Raw genomic sequence first — 13,287 nt, 5'->3', positions numbered from 1 at the left:
AGAGAGTTAAGAGATTGCCTCAAGTCTGTTAGGCAGGTGCCCTTTTTTGAACACACTTCCGTTTTATTTATTTATTTGTTTGTTTATTATTGGAGTATGGTTGGCATACAATCCTGTGTTCGTTTCAGGTGCACAGGGTGGCGATTCGACAAGCTGTATTTACCACGATTAGCGCAGTCACTGTGTCCACACAGTGCCATTACAGTGTTGTTGACTGTGTTCCCAGTGCTGCGCCTCTCATACCCATGACTTGTGCATTCTGCACGTGGAAGTTTGCACCTCTTAATCCCATTCACCTATTTCAGCCGCCTCTCCCACCCCCTCCCCTTGGGCCACCACCCGTCTGTATTTTTGTTGCTTGTATTACGTTTTGTGTGGTCTGTTTCCAGTTTGTTGGCCCGCGGGTACCATTATAAGCCAGAGGTTATTTATTCTTTTTTAAACCTCATCTTTCACTTCCATGATTTATTGCAACGTGAATTTATCTAGCGGGAGCTGTCTAAAATTGCTTCCTCTGTAATTTGCACTTTGAAATCTGAATACAAGATTTCCATTCTTTTAGCGTCAAAATTTTCACAGGCCCATGCAGTGGTTATTCATTTTCTCTGTTCCCACATTTTAAGTTTCATGAGGATAAGGACGGTGTCTTTTTAACTGAGGAATGATTGACATACAATATTGTGTGAGTTTCAGGTGTACAACATAGTGATCTGATATTTATATACATTTCCAAAAGTCACTACAGTAAGTCTAGTCATCATATTGTCACCAACATTGTTGCAATATTGTTGACTGTAAGGACTGTGTTTTGTTCCCTGCTGTATCCCTGTCGAGGTGGCACGATTCCTAGCGCATAGTAACAGTTGAATAAGTATTTGTTGAATGAATGAATGAATGAATGAATGAAAGTGAGATTTAGCAGTATCCACAGTTTCAATGGTAGTATGGGCCACACTTTGATTGTGTGTGGAATAAATGTTGAAGAAATTTCTTTGACGTTGTAATATGTCAAAGGTGCCTGTGATATCAGGCCAATATCCAGCTCTTTCCTTTGTGGCCTCTGAAACAGTATACTTTGCAACATCCTTTCATTTAGGTAGGGTCAGGCAAGTAGTTCGGGACAACGAGCTGTAAGAAGTGATATGTCTTGCTTCTGGCACAAGGTATAGAAGAACAGCTGTAAAATTGTCAGCACCGTTTTCTCTGCCGCAGTGGTCAGTGACAGCACAGATCTCCAATTATGTCTAGTATACGTCGGATACATAGCGATGATGAGAAATAAAACACTGGTAGATGAAGCTAGTGAAATGTATAAGAGGGCAATAATTATAATAGCCATCCAAGTAAGTAGTTAATCCCATTATGCGTAATTCCACAGTATGCTATGCTCAATAGCAGATTTTTGTAAGCACGATTTATAAAGTAAGCTAGGACTCACTTTGTGAATAACAGTGAGGTTGCTGTCTGGCAGATTTCTTTACCCAGCATTCCTACACGTTGATTATAGTAACACCAGTAAAGATAAATAAGATGGATCCAAGCGAAGAGCTATTGGTATATGTGCCTATTTGAACTTTGTTCAGATGGAGATGTTATTTTAACTGATTAGGGAAGTAATGAAGCATTCTTCCTGAAAAGAGGTGTTAATTGGTGTTAATTCTCAGAAAGTGCCCGAAAATATAACAGCTTGAAACCCTACATTACACTGCATCATCCAGAATTTTTCAAAAGTCTTATGGGATACCAAAGTAAGGATCACAGGGGCACAAACACCAAAGTTGAAATGCCATGAATAATAATGATCTAAGCAAACATTTTTATATGACCTGCTCCCTTCAGAGCATTTCAAAGGCATTGACATTCCTCCCACCAGATTTTACACCGTTCATTAGAAATAGTTGAAACTCAGAGAGGCTGTGATTTACTTGATATCTTGTATTACACAAGGAACTCAAGATTACCAACTTCCATTCAGAGTTCTATTGTCAAATTACAAAATCTCCTAAAAAATGAAAACTAATAGCTAAATCACAATGTAATGGTAACATTTTTGCTAATTAGATGAGTAAAATCAATGCACTATAAATACAATTTACATCTGATTTGAATATTTCATAGAACCCCCAGTGGCTGTTAATTTGGTAGGATTCACGGGCGCCTGGGTGGCTCAATCGGGTAAGTGTCCGACTTCAGCTCAGGTCGTGATCTCACGGTTGGCGAGTTCGAGCCCCGTGTCTGGCTCTGTGCTGACAGCTCGGAGTCTGGAGCCTGCTTCCGATTCTGTGTCTCCCTCTCTCTCTACCCGTCCCCCACTCACGTTCTGTCTCTGTCTCTCTCTCTCTGTCTCTCAAAAATAAATAAGCATTAAAGAAAATTAATGTGGTAGGATTCAGTTTGACCCTGCATGATCCAGCTTCATAAGTATTTCCTTCTGTTTTTCAGATAGCATCACAAATTTCATCACACCACTAGTGGAGGACATGATATTGAAAATTGATACAGTTGGTTTTTCTTAAGATCTAACTGGCAAGGAAGTCCTAGGAATCTATCCATATATTACATGATTTAAGATTATCAAAGGAGGATATCTTCCATTTTCTTGGATTTGAAAAATGGAAGCATCTTCAAAGTGCAAAAACAGTTGAGTCTTTATTTTGGTTGGATTCATTCTTATTCTCCCTTCCATAGAAAAATCACTCTCCGTCTCAAAGTCTAATTTTAATGAAGAAAGAACCACAGGGTGTAAGGCATTATCAAGAGACACAAACACATAGGATAACGTTTTTCTTTCTTTCTTTCTTTCTTTCTTTCTTTCTTTCTTTCTTTCTTTCTTTTAAAGTTTATTTATTTATTTTGAGAGAGAGAGAGAGAGCACGCAAGCAGCGGGGGAGGGAAGGCAGACAGAGAGAATCCCAAGTTGGCTCTGCACTGCCAGCTCACAGCTTGACATGGGGCTTGAACTCAGGAACCGCGAGATCATGACCTGAGCCGAAATCCAGAGGCATACACTTAACCAACTGAGCCACCCACGCACCCTGGTAATATTTTCAAATATTAGGCAAGGTAGCTACCTATCCGGGGAAGATGTATGTTGGGAAGCTACAAAAATGATGATTCCTCTTAATGTGTATAAATTCTGTTTCTTATCTATGTGAAAAGTAGACTTATAGAAAGGTTCTGGAATTATATAGAGGTTATTGAAATGCAAAGAAAACAGGCCACATTAGATTTGGATTCACATCACTATTTTCCCATCTAGAGTGTGTGGTGTTGGTTAAGTTACTTACTCTCACTGAGTCTTAGATTCTTCATCCACAGCATGTTGATAATAATGGTACCTATTTCATAAAGTTGTTGTAGATGGTTAGATGTTATAATAAAGGAAGAGCACTTTAGCACCGTGTCGTATGTAGTACTCGATAAGTGGTAGCTATTATTCTATGGAAAGGAAGAATTGTTTCTGTTTTCTTCTAAAAACTTGCAATAGAATTGAGACCCTGTCTGGTAAGGAGGGACGGAAGCACTGAGGCTCCTGTAAAGGTGAAAGTTTTTAAGGATTTTCCTAGAATAACTTCAGAATGAATCTACGTATTGGATTTTACCCAAATTGGGAAAACAATAGAGTCTTTGTTTTATTGTCAAATAATGTGTTAGGAATTTAAGTGATTAAAAATGGTTCCTTGGCCTTTCACAAAGACGGTGCAGGAGGCAAAGAAGGAAGGCGCTGCTCCTGCCAAAGCCAAAGCCAAGGCTTTGAAGGCCAAGAAAATGGTGCTGAAAGGTGGCCACAGTCACAAAAGAAAGATCCTCCTATCACCTACATTCCAATGGCCTAAGACACTGCATCTCTGAAGGCAGCAAATATCCTTGAAAGAAGGGCCCCAGGAGAAACCAGCTTGACCACTATGCCATCACCAAGTTCCCCCTGACTACCCAGTCAGCCATGAAGAGAATAGAAGACAACGACACACTTGTGTTCGTTGTGGATGTCAAGGCCGACAAGCACCAGATCAGACAGGCTATGAAGAAGCTCTATGACATTGATGTGGCCAAGGTCAACACGCTGATCAGGCCCGATGGAGAAAAGGCAGTTGTGTGACTGGCTCCTGACTATGATGCATTGGATATTGCCAACAACATTCGGATCATCTAAACTGTGTCCAGCTGGTGAAATATAAATACACGTTTTTTTCACCATTTAAAAAAAAAGGTTCATTGAGACAGGAATAATTTTATTCAAGTAACTTCTAAAATTCCATTAATCTGTGAGACCCAATTAAAAGAAACTTTGAATTATGGAAGCCAAAAAAACCCTGTGTTGTTTATGGAGTCCTCTTTCAAATAGCCTCATACATTTCCTTTTAAAACCGTTGGACTTTTCCAGAGTGTAGATTTTAGTTTTGATACTCCAAAATCATGACTTTGACTTATCTTTCATGGCAAACTTCAAAGTAGAAAAAAGGTACTTCAGTGTTTTTATTGTGGTAAGTTTTTGAAGCTCTTAGTAATTTAATTTGCAAGTATAAGGACCTCATGATTCAAAACGAAAATATAAAAACTTTCTCGACAAACTAATTTTATTTAGGCCATTTAAAACAATTGCCTAGACCTCCTGCACTTTGGTCCACTTCCAGTAGGCCCATCGTAATAATGTAAGCTATCATCCTCCCTGATTTGGACCATCGTAATAAGCTTTGACCCTATCAACCTATAGTCAAATCTCCATCGAACTGAGCGTGCTCCTTATTAATCAGAAATGGAAGCATATAAATGCCATTCAAGGATCTTCAATATCTTTCCATCACGCTTCAAATATAAGCTCCACAACCCTTCCTATGGCCTACAGACCCTGACTGATGAAAATCTTTGTACTACAACTTTATCTCCTTTCACTTGACCTTTTGAACATGCCAAGCACTTTTCTGGCTTTGGACACTTTCAGAATGCTACTCTTTTCTCTTTTCTTTTCTTTTCTTTTCATTTTTTGAGAGAGAGAGTGAGTGTGAGTGGGGGAGGGGCAGAGATTGGGAGACTGGATCCAAAGGAGGCTCCGCCCTGACAGGCTGACAGCAGCGAGCCTGATGTAGGACTTGAACTCACAGACTATGAGATCATGACCTGAGCCGAAGTCTGACTCTCAACCGACTGAGCCACCCAGGTGCCCCTGAATGTTATTTCTTTTTAACTCACAACTCTTCTCATTCGTTTACATATGCCACTGTATTTGTTGAGTGTTTGCTCTGCATTAGGTATGACAGTAGTTGATTGAGATATGCTGGAAGAAAGGCCCTAGAGTGGGAGATTACCTGGCATTGGGGGGGCGGGGAACAGCTGGGAGGTCAGTATAGCTGGAGGAGTGTGAGGAAGGGGAGAGTAGGAGGAAATGTAGTCACAGAGGTAAGTCATGGAGATAGGGCCTTGTTGGGCTACTTTAAGTATTTTGGTCTTCACTCTGAGTGAGCACGGAAGCCATTGGAGGATTTGGGGCAGAGGGACTGCATAATAAGTCGGTTTTAAGTCATTCTGGCTTCTCTGTAGAGACTGGACTGCATGGAGGCAAATGCAGAGGCAGAGGGACCGGTTTCCAGGAGAGTGCGGTAATCCAGGCAAAATATGACGGCGGCTTAGACTAGTGTAGGTGGTGAGAAGTAGTCAGCTTGTGGATCTATTTTGAAAGTACAGGCAATAGAATTTCTAGTAAGGTAGGATGAGAGATGTAAGATCTCAAGAAAGATTTCAAGGATGACTCCGGGATTTTGCTCTCAGCAATTTGAAAGATGGAGTCATCATTAGCTTCTAATGTTAAGACAGTGGTAGGAGCAGGTTTTGAATGAGGGAGGAGAATGAGATCAATTTAGGACGTTCTGAGTTTGAGAAGTTGCTTAGAAATCCAAAAGGAAATGTCGGGGTGACAGTTGGAAAACGTGTGACGTTCGGGAACCATATTTGGGCTGGAGGTATGGATTTGGGGGGTCACTGACATTTCAATGCCATTTAACGTCATGGAAAATGATAAGATCACCAAGGGATTGGGTGTAGATAGAGAGGAAAAGAAGACCAAGAAACAAACCTGCGATACTTCATTGTTACTACCTTAGGGGGAAAGAGGGATGAACAGAGGGGACTGAAAAAGAGCTGTTGAGTGAGGTGGGAGGAAAACCAAGAAAGTGTAGTGTCCCGAAAGATAAGTGCAGAATGTATGGGAAAGCACCAGGAAATGGACGAGGGTCCACTGAGAGTGAAAGGTCAAGTAACATAAGCACCAAAAGTTGAACGTTGGATTTAGCAACATGGAGGTTGTTGGTGACCTTGACAAAAGTTCTTATGGATTGAGGGGGAAACGGTTGATTGGAGTAGTTTTCAAAGTGATTGCAGAAAAAGGAAATGAGAGACGATGGATACAAGCGATCATTTTGAATACTTTTCTAGAAATGGGAACAGACAACTAGAGCAGAGGCTGCTGACAAAATGGGAAAGAGTGAGGCGGTTATCTCGACATGCGAGAAAGAGCACATCTGTAATCTATTGGGGAAAGAAGGAATACCTACCTGTTGATGTAGGACGAGGAAGAGAGACTTGGCCGCAACCAGGCATTGAGGGGTGAGACGTAAGGGAATGACTTCCCGTGAGAAAACTGCTTGTAGGAAGTTGCACAGAAGATTCATCCATAGCGCAGACTGCAAGAAGAGTATATGGTTGCAGCTGGAAGGAGGAAGGTGGAGTGGTTTTGAGAGAATGCACAAGCTCCCCTCCAATTTTGTTCTTCAAAGTTCCCACCGAAGCCTGAAGTGAAGACATCAGCCAGAGTGAGGATGAGAGTGAGTTTGTTAAAGGTTTGCAGAGACAAACTAAGGTGTAAATTCTTTATCTGGAAGAACGGTAGGGTGGATAGATGAGGGAAATACAGTATGTTGCCTGGATAGAATTAAGGGTGAGCAGTGGTTCTCAAAGTGTGGTTCCATGACCAGCAGGCTCAGCTCTACCCGAGAAATTGCTAGAAATGCAAATTATTGGGCCCCATGCCAGACCTGGCAAATATTTAACCCTGGGATGAGACGCCCTCCAGGAGATTCTTCTGCCCAGGAAAGCTTGAGAACCACTGGATTAGAGGATTAAGTCCTTGAAGCGAAAATGAGAGCAATCCGTATGGCTGTGCATTTTTGTCCAGACATGTTCGGTGGCATAGGAGGACACAGGTGGAAGGTTGTTTTAACCAAGGCTGTGGTTTCACCAAGTAACGAAGTTATTGTTTTATTATTTATTTTTGAGAGAGAGAGAAAGCACAAGTGGGGGGGGGGGAGGGGCACAAAATCTGAAGCAGACTCCAGGCTCGGAGCTGTCAGCACACATGCTGTGAGATCATGACCTGAGCCACCCAGGTGCCCCTGAAGCAACAAAGTTAAAATGAAAGGAGAGCAAGAGAATTGAGAATGGATGGAAACAGACCCTTACGGTCGGTCGTTGATTATGAAATTTAAATGGAAAAAGAACGAAGGGAGAACATCAAAGGCAAGAGGAAGAGTGGAAAAGGAGCAGGCTCAGAGGATCCTGGTGGTAAACCAGAGGGAGTGAGCTGGAAAGGTAGGAGGTGGTTGTCAGAGAGGGTAAATTAAATCGAGACTACGGAGGGTTTATAGTTATTCGTCACGGGAATGTCTACACCAGAGCTGACCAATAGAAACATGGTGTGGTTCATGAACCTCATTGTAAATTTTCTAGTACCTGGCACTTAAGAAATATTTATTTAATGTAAATATCCAGAGATTATCATTGTAACATTAACGAATATAAAAATATTAGTGACATATTTTACATTTTTTTCTATTAAATTGTTGAAGTCCAGTGTGTATTTTACACTTTCAGTACATCTCAGTTTGGATTACCCACATGTGCCTCAACAAGTACAAAAAGATCGAGATCGTACCTTGCATATTTTCAGACCGCAACGCTGTGCAGCTCAAAATCCACCCCAAGAAAAAATTGGGAAAGACGGTGAATACTTGGAGATTAAAGAACATACTAAAAAATGAGTGGGTTAGCCAAGAAATCAAAGAGGAAATTAAAACGTACATGGAAGCCGGGGCGCCTGGGTGGCGCAGTCGGTTGAGCGTCCGACTTCAGCCAGGTCACGATCTCGCGGTCCGTGAGTTCGAGCCCCGCGTCGGGCTCTGGGCCGATGGCTCGGAGCCTGGAGCCTGTTTCCGATTCTGTGTCTCCCTCTCTCTCTGCCCCTCCCCCGTTCATGCTCTGTCTCTCTCTGTCCCAAAACGTTTGGGAAAAAACGTTGTCCCAAAAATAAATAAAAAAACGTTGAAAAAAAAATTAAAAAAAAAAACAAAACGTACATGGAAGCCAATGAAATTGAAAACACGACCGTCCAAAAACCTCTGGACTACCCACGTGTGAAGCCCCAAGTGGCTAGTGACCACCATATGGGACAGTACGGGCCACAGAGGTGATCATCGGGGACAGTACCGTGGTAGGTTGTGGAGAACACCCTTGGAGGAAAGGAGCTTAAAGCCCGGGGGTGGGAAGAATTATCTAGTGTGTGTTGAAGTTGCCCTGGGTTGTTGCTGGAGAGAGGGTCAGTGAATCATGATCGAGCACGAGGAGAGGAGGAGACGGCAGCAACAGTGAGAGGTTGTGGGCAACGCAATAGGATAACGGTAAATTCAGAGCTGGGCTATTTGAGATAGAGAGAGGGAGAATGATCTGGAGGCAGAGATGTGGACCCCGGAGGACATCTATTCCACTTCCAGGCCGAGTGGTGGGATGGGTGTGGAAGAGGAAACGGCCATCACTTGAAAGTGTGCGGCGGTGTCCTCAGAGGAAGGAAAGAGTCAAGGAAGAAGTTGAGCGTACACACATAGGACATTTTGGTGCTGGTGGACCATGCGTTGCGGAAGGCACGGTGGATGGGTTGCAGACATTAAGGGGGAGTTAACAATACAGACAAAACAGGGGCACCTGGGTGGCTCGGTCGGTTGAGCATCCAACTTCGGCTCAGGTCATGATCTCGGTTCCTGGGTTCGAGCCCCACATTGGGCCTGCTGAAGTCAGCCTGTCAGTGCAGAGCCTGCTTCGGATCCTTTAACACCCCCCTCTCAGAGCCCCTTCTCCCCCCCGCCCCCCAGAATAAATAAAATGTTAAAAAAAAAAGGTTTAGGGGCACTCGGTTGGCTCAGTTGGTTAAGCAATGCAGTCTTGATTTTGGCTCAGGTCATGATCTCACCGTTTGAGCCCAACGTCAGGCTCTGTGCTGACAGTGCAGAGCCTACTTGGGGTTCTGTCTCTCTCTCTCCTTCTCTCTCTGCCCCTCCCCTACTTACACTGTGTCTCTCGCTCAACATAAATAAATAAACTTAAAAAAATGTTTAAGAAAATAAAAAATACAAACATACAATAAAGAGAAAGAAGGGGATGTACAAAGACTTCATCGGGATTAGAGTGTGCAAGATTAGGGAGATATGAGCCGAGGGTTTCTCGAAGTGACTGACATAAGTGAGGGTAAGGGACTGCATGAGATTGAGTGGATTCAAGGCAGGTGAGTGTGAGTTCCAAAGTATAGGGAAGCAGGGATATCTGGGGTTATCTCTGGATCCCTGCAGGTGAAAGAGAAAGTTCTGTTGTGCAAGGTGCACAATGTACATCTGTCAGGGGAAAAGCGAACTTAATCCAAGGATGTATAACACTCTCTCTGTAACGCGTTGATGGAATTGAGGCTATCTAGAGAGGTGAGGTGTTATTCCAGTTGTGTGGGCCCCAACTTCACCTTGACCTTTGGTAATGAAGGGGTCGAAGACCTAGGATAACATGATTTTATTCGCAGTTAAAGATATAGATATAGATATAGATGTATCTTGAACACATGAAAGAATGAAAAAATGTGAAAAATGGAATGCCCATAAATTATTGGGTAGGGATATAGATAAAGAACTGAATTAAATAAGGGTCCCAATATTAAGGAATAGCAACATGTTAATTGAAATGTCTTTGGGAGTTTAATTTTGTTGACAGCGGATTTCCAGATTTGAGAAGATGATCCTGGCCTTCTTCATTTTATGTTCTGTATCTGTGTTAATGAGAACAACAGCTTACCCAAGAATGCTGGAAGTCAGTATTCGGGGAAAGCTGCTGCTGCTGCTTTGTGAACGTATTTTGCGGTTTTTCGGACATCTCGGGTTCATTCTAGGTTTCCTTCACATACACTGTTAATCCACAGCTCTGTTCTGACTTCTGAGGGGATGCAAAGCGTTGTCATTCTTCCACCGCTCTGCGCTTTGAAGGGATTACTGCTTGGCGATACGCACAAGGCTTAAAGACTACAGGGAATACGAGTGATTTAAGAACATTCTGAGGGCAAAACTAATGATCGCCATGTACATTCTTCTGATTTTCTGACCTCTTAATTACTAGCTTGACAGAAAATAGAGCCCGTGTCAACTGGAATATACCATCCGAGTATAGAAATTTTATTTAAGGATTATTTTAGTTCCTCACCAGACTTGGAGCATAGATTATGGACATATCTGTGGTAGGAGAATTTGAAATTGATTATTGTTTCGTTCCTAAATGTATACAAAACAATTTATAAATTTGGCCACCCAAAATGTAGACAGTTCTGAATTTGACAGTTCCCAGGAACAGAGTCAGACGACCAGGTGCCCCCCCGGGGGGTGCTATTTGAAACTCCTTTGATAAAGTACATTTTTGAAGGTCAAGTATCTTTTTCTCTCTGCTCTTCATTCTCTCCCAAAGTCCGTTGTCCAAATTTCTATGCCTATTATGGCTCCCTCTCAGCATCACTTTGTTATTAAAAGCAGATAGCCAATAAATAGTTGGCTTCCAACTGTAATAAGTCCTGTGAAGAAGCGTCGAGTGATATGAGAGCATATAATCAAAGGAAAGCAATTAAGTCTGTGAAGTAAGGAAATGTTTCGCAGAGGAAGCAATGGTGAAATTGAGATCCAAGAGATGAACAGGAGGCAGGTGAAAGTATTATGGAAGATTTCTATCGTGTTCCAAAGAGAAAAGCATGTTCAAGAGCCTTAGAAAGAGATGGGATGATAGGTACAGACAGGCAGCTAAAAGAAATTTAGTTTGTATGTAGAATGTAAGAAAATTGAAAAGAAGAATTAGAAAAATCATAAGAGCACATTTTTGCTTCATAATGTAATTTCTGAAAGTTTGTTTTTTATAACTGTCTAACAAATTATTTTATTCCTTTTCATTTCTGGCAAATTATGTCAGGTGATCTCTACAATTAGTTAAAGTTAGCACTGAATAGGTCTGTCAATTTGGTATGTTCTCACAATGGTATTTTGTTTTTTAAAATAAAGAATGGAGAAAGCACCCACAATAGGAGAAAGCTGTATTAGGCCTCAAATATAAGGGTTCCACTTTTCTCAGCAGTAATTTGTTTTATGAACAAAACAAGCCTTGTGGATTATTTGGGAATTTATAATAGGTCCCAAGTATTTTTATGCACTCTGTGATTTATATTTTAGCTTTTCTTCCAGCATCTTTTACCCTAAAAAAGTTTTTAATTTCCATGTGATCAAATCCCTTACAGCCTTTCCTGTCCTGCTTAAGGACATCATCCTCAATTAGGTAACTCCCAAACACACACTATGTTTTATTAGTTCATTCATTCATTTTGAGAGAGGGAGAGAGCACACCCATGTGAGTGGCAGGGAGGGAACCCCGAGCGGCCTCCATGCTCACCTTGGAGCCCAACGCTGGGCTTGATCCCACAACCAAAAGAGATCACGACCTGAGCTGATATCAGGAGCCAGACGCCCAACCCCCAAGCCACCCATGTTGCACCACACCCACACACACTAATTTAACCAGTATGATGCAAATATACTATCTTCTAGTATTATTATGATTCTCTTTTTGAGACATTTTAGTTCTTTAATCCACTTGGAAACTCCACACAAGAGTTTCTTTTCATTTTCCCTAAATCAGTGGTTCTCAACTAGTTCAGACGTGCCCGCCCCCCCACCCAGGGATATCCAACCACGTCGGGGGACAGTTTAGGTTGTAACAACTGCAAGAGGGCCATCTAGTAGGTGGAGGCCAAGAATGTGGCTATACAGCCTCACACAACACACGACTATCCAGCTCAGAATGTCATCCCTTTATGACCTAATATGAATAGCTCATGTTCGTGTGTTTTGGGAAATATGTATTTTCCTATGAAAAGTTGAAAACACACGTGCATACACATACATGCACACACACACACACACACAGAATCATGTGGGAGACGTGCGGGGTGCAAGTTTTCTGCACAAGCTCAGATTCAGGGGTGCCTGGGTGGCTCAGTCGGTTGGGCATCCGGCTTTCGCTCAGGTCGTGATCTCATAGTCCGTGAGCCTGAGCCCCGCGTCGGGCCCTGTGCTGACAGCTCCGAGCCCGGAGCCTGCTTCAGATTCCATGCCCCTCTCTCTCTGCTCCTTCTCCACTCACACTCTGTCTCTCTCTGTCTCAAATATAAGTTAAACACTAAAAAATTAAGAAAAAAAATAAAGAGTTCAGATGCGTCCCTCTAAAAACTATGCCTTAAGTCCCCTTTATCACACCAGTGCTGCTGGCTCTATACAATCTTCCCCTATTCGCATGTATGAAGGAAAGTTGAACAGCACACGTTCAAGTAATGTTCGCTTGTTCGTTTTTCTTATTATTCTGTCTAACTCATTTTCCAGTTTCACACATCAAACATACTCGAAATAATTGAGATTCCAAGACCAAGATAAAGTAAAAACAGTTTTCCAGAATAAGGCTCTCACTGCCTTTATTGTACAGACAACGGAGGTATAGTAGACGTGAACCATTTATCTTTTCTGAGGTGATCTTGTCCTTAATTTTGGTCCTCGATCGATGTTGTTTCCTGTTGTTGCTACTGACCTTTGTTAAGTACACATTCTAGTAAATTGGGAAGACTTAGCAGGAATCTGCTGCTAACATATCATTCCCCATGGCTATGATCCATAAGATGTTTCCGGTTTTAACAGGAAAAACAAAAACAAAAAAACAAACAAACAAAACCCAGGAAAAACAGACTAAAAATGAAGTATAAAGGAAGGGATTTTTATTTATTCTACAAAAACACAGCAGTTTAAAAGTTCTGTTAAAAATATTGGCTATTAGCCATATACCACGAGCGACCTTAAAATATTACATCAACTATGGCCTGACGTATCCGGGGAAAAATATATGGCGGCCATTGTCTTCCATTGTCAGCATTTAGCGCTCTCTACATCCGGGCTTCTCTGAGATGAT

The 13,287-nt window shown here is 42.0% G+C and overlaps 1 pseudogene; it reads left to right on the top strand.

Moving 5' to 3' along the window:
• Positions 1-3,672: 3,672 nt before the first annotated feature.
• LOC131502155 (large ribosomal subunit protein uL23-like) lies at positions 3,673-4,153 on the top strand (annotated as a pseudogene).
• The last annotated feature ends 9,134 nt before the right edge of the window (positions 4,154-13,287 follow it).

Source organism: Neofelis nebulosa, chromosome X, assembly GCF_028018385.1.
Source record: "Neofelis nebulosa isolate mNeoNeb1 chromosome X, mNeoNeb1.pri, whole genome shotgun sequence".
NCBI classification, from domain to species: Eukaryota; Metazoa; Chordata; class Mammalia; order Carnivora; family Felidae; genus Neofelis; species Neofelis nebulosa.
Note: the sequence above shows the minus strand (reverse complement) of the source record. Positions and strands in the feature narration are given on the sequence as shown.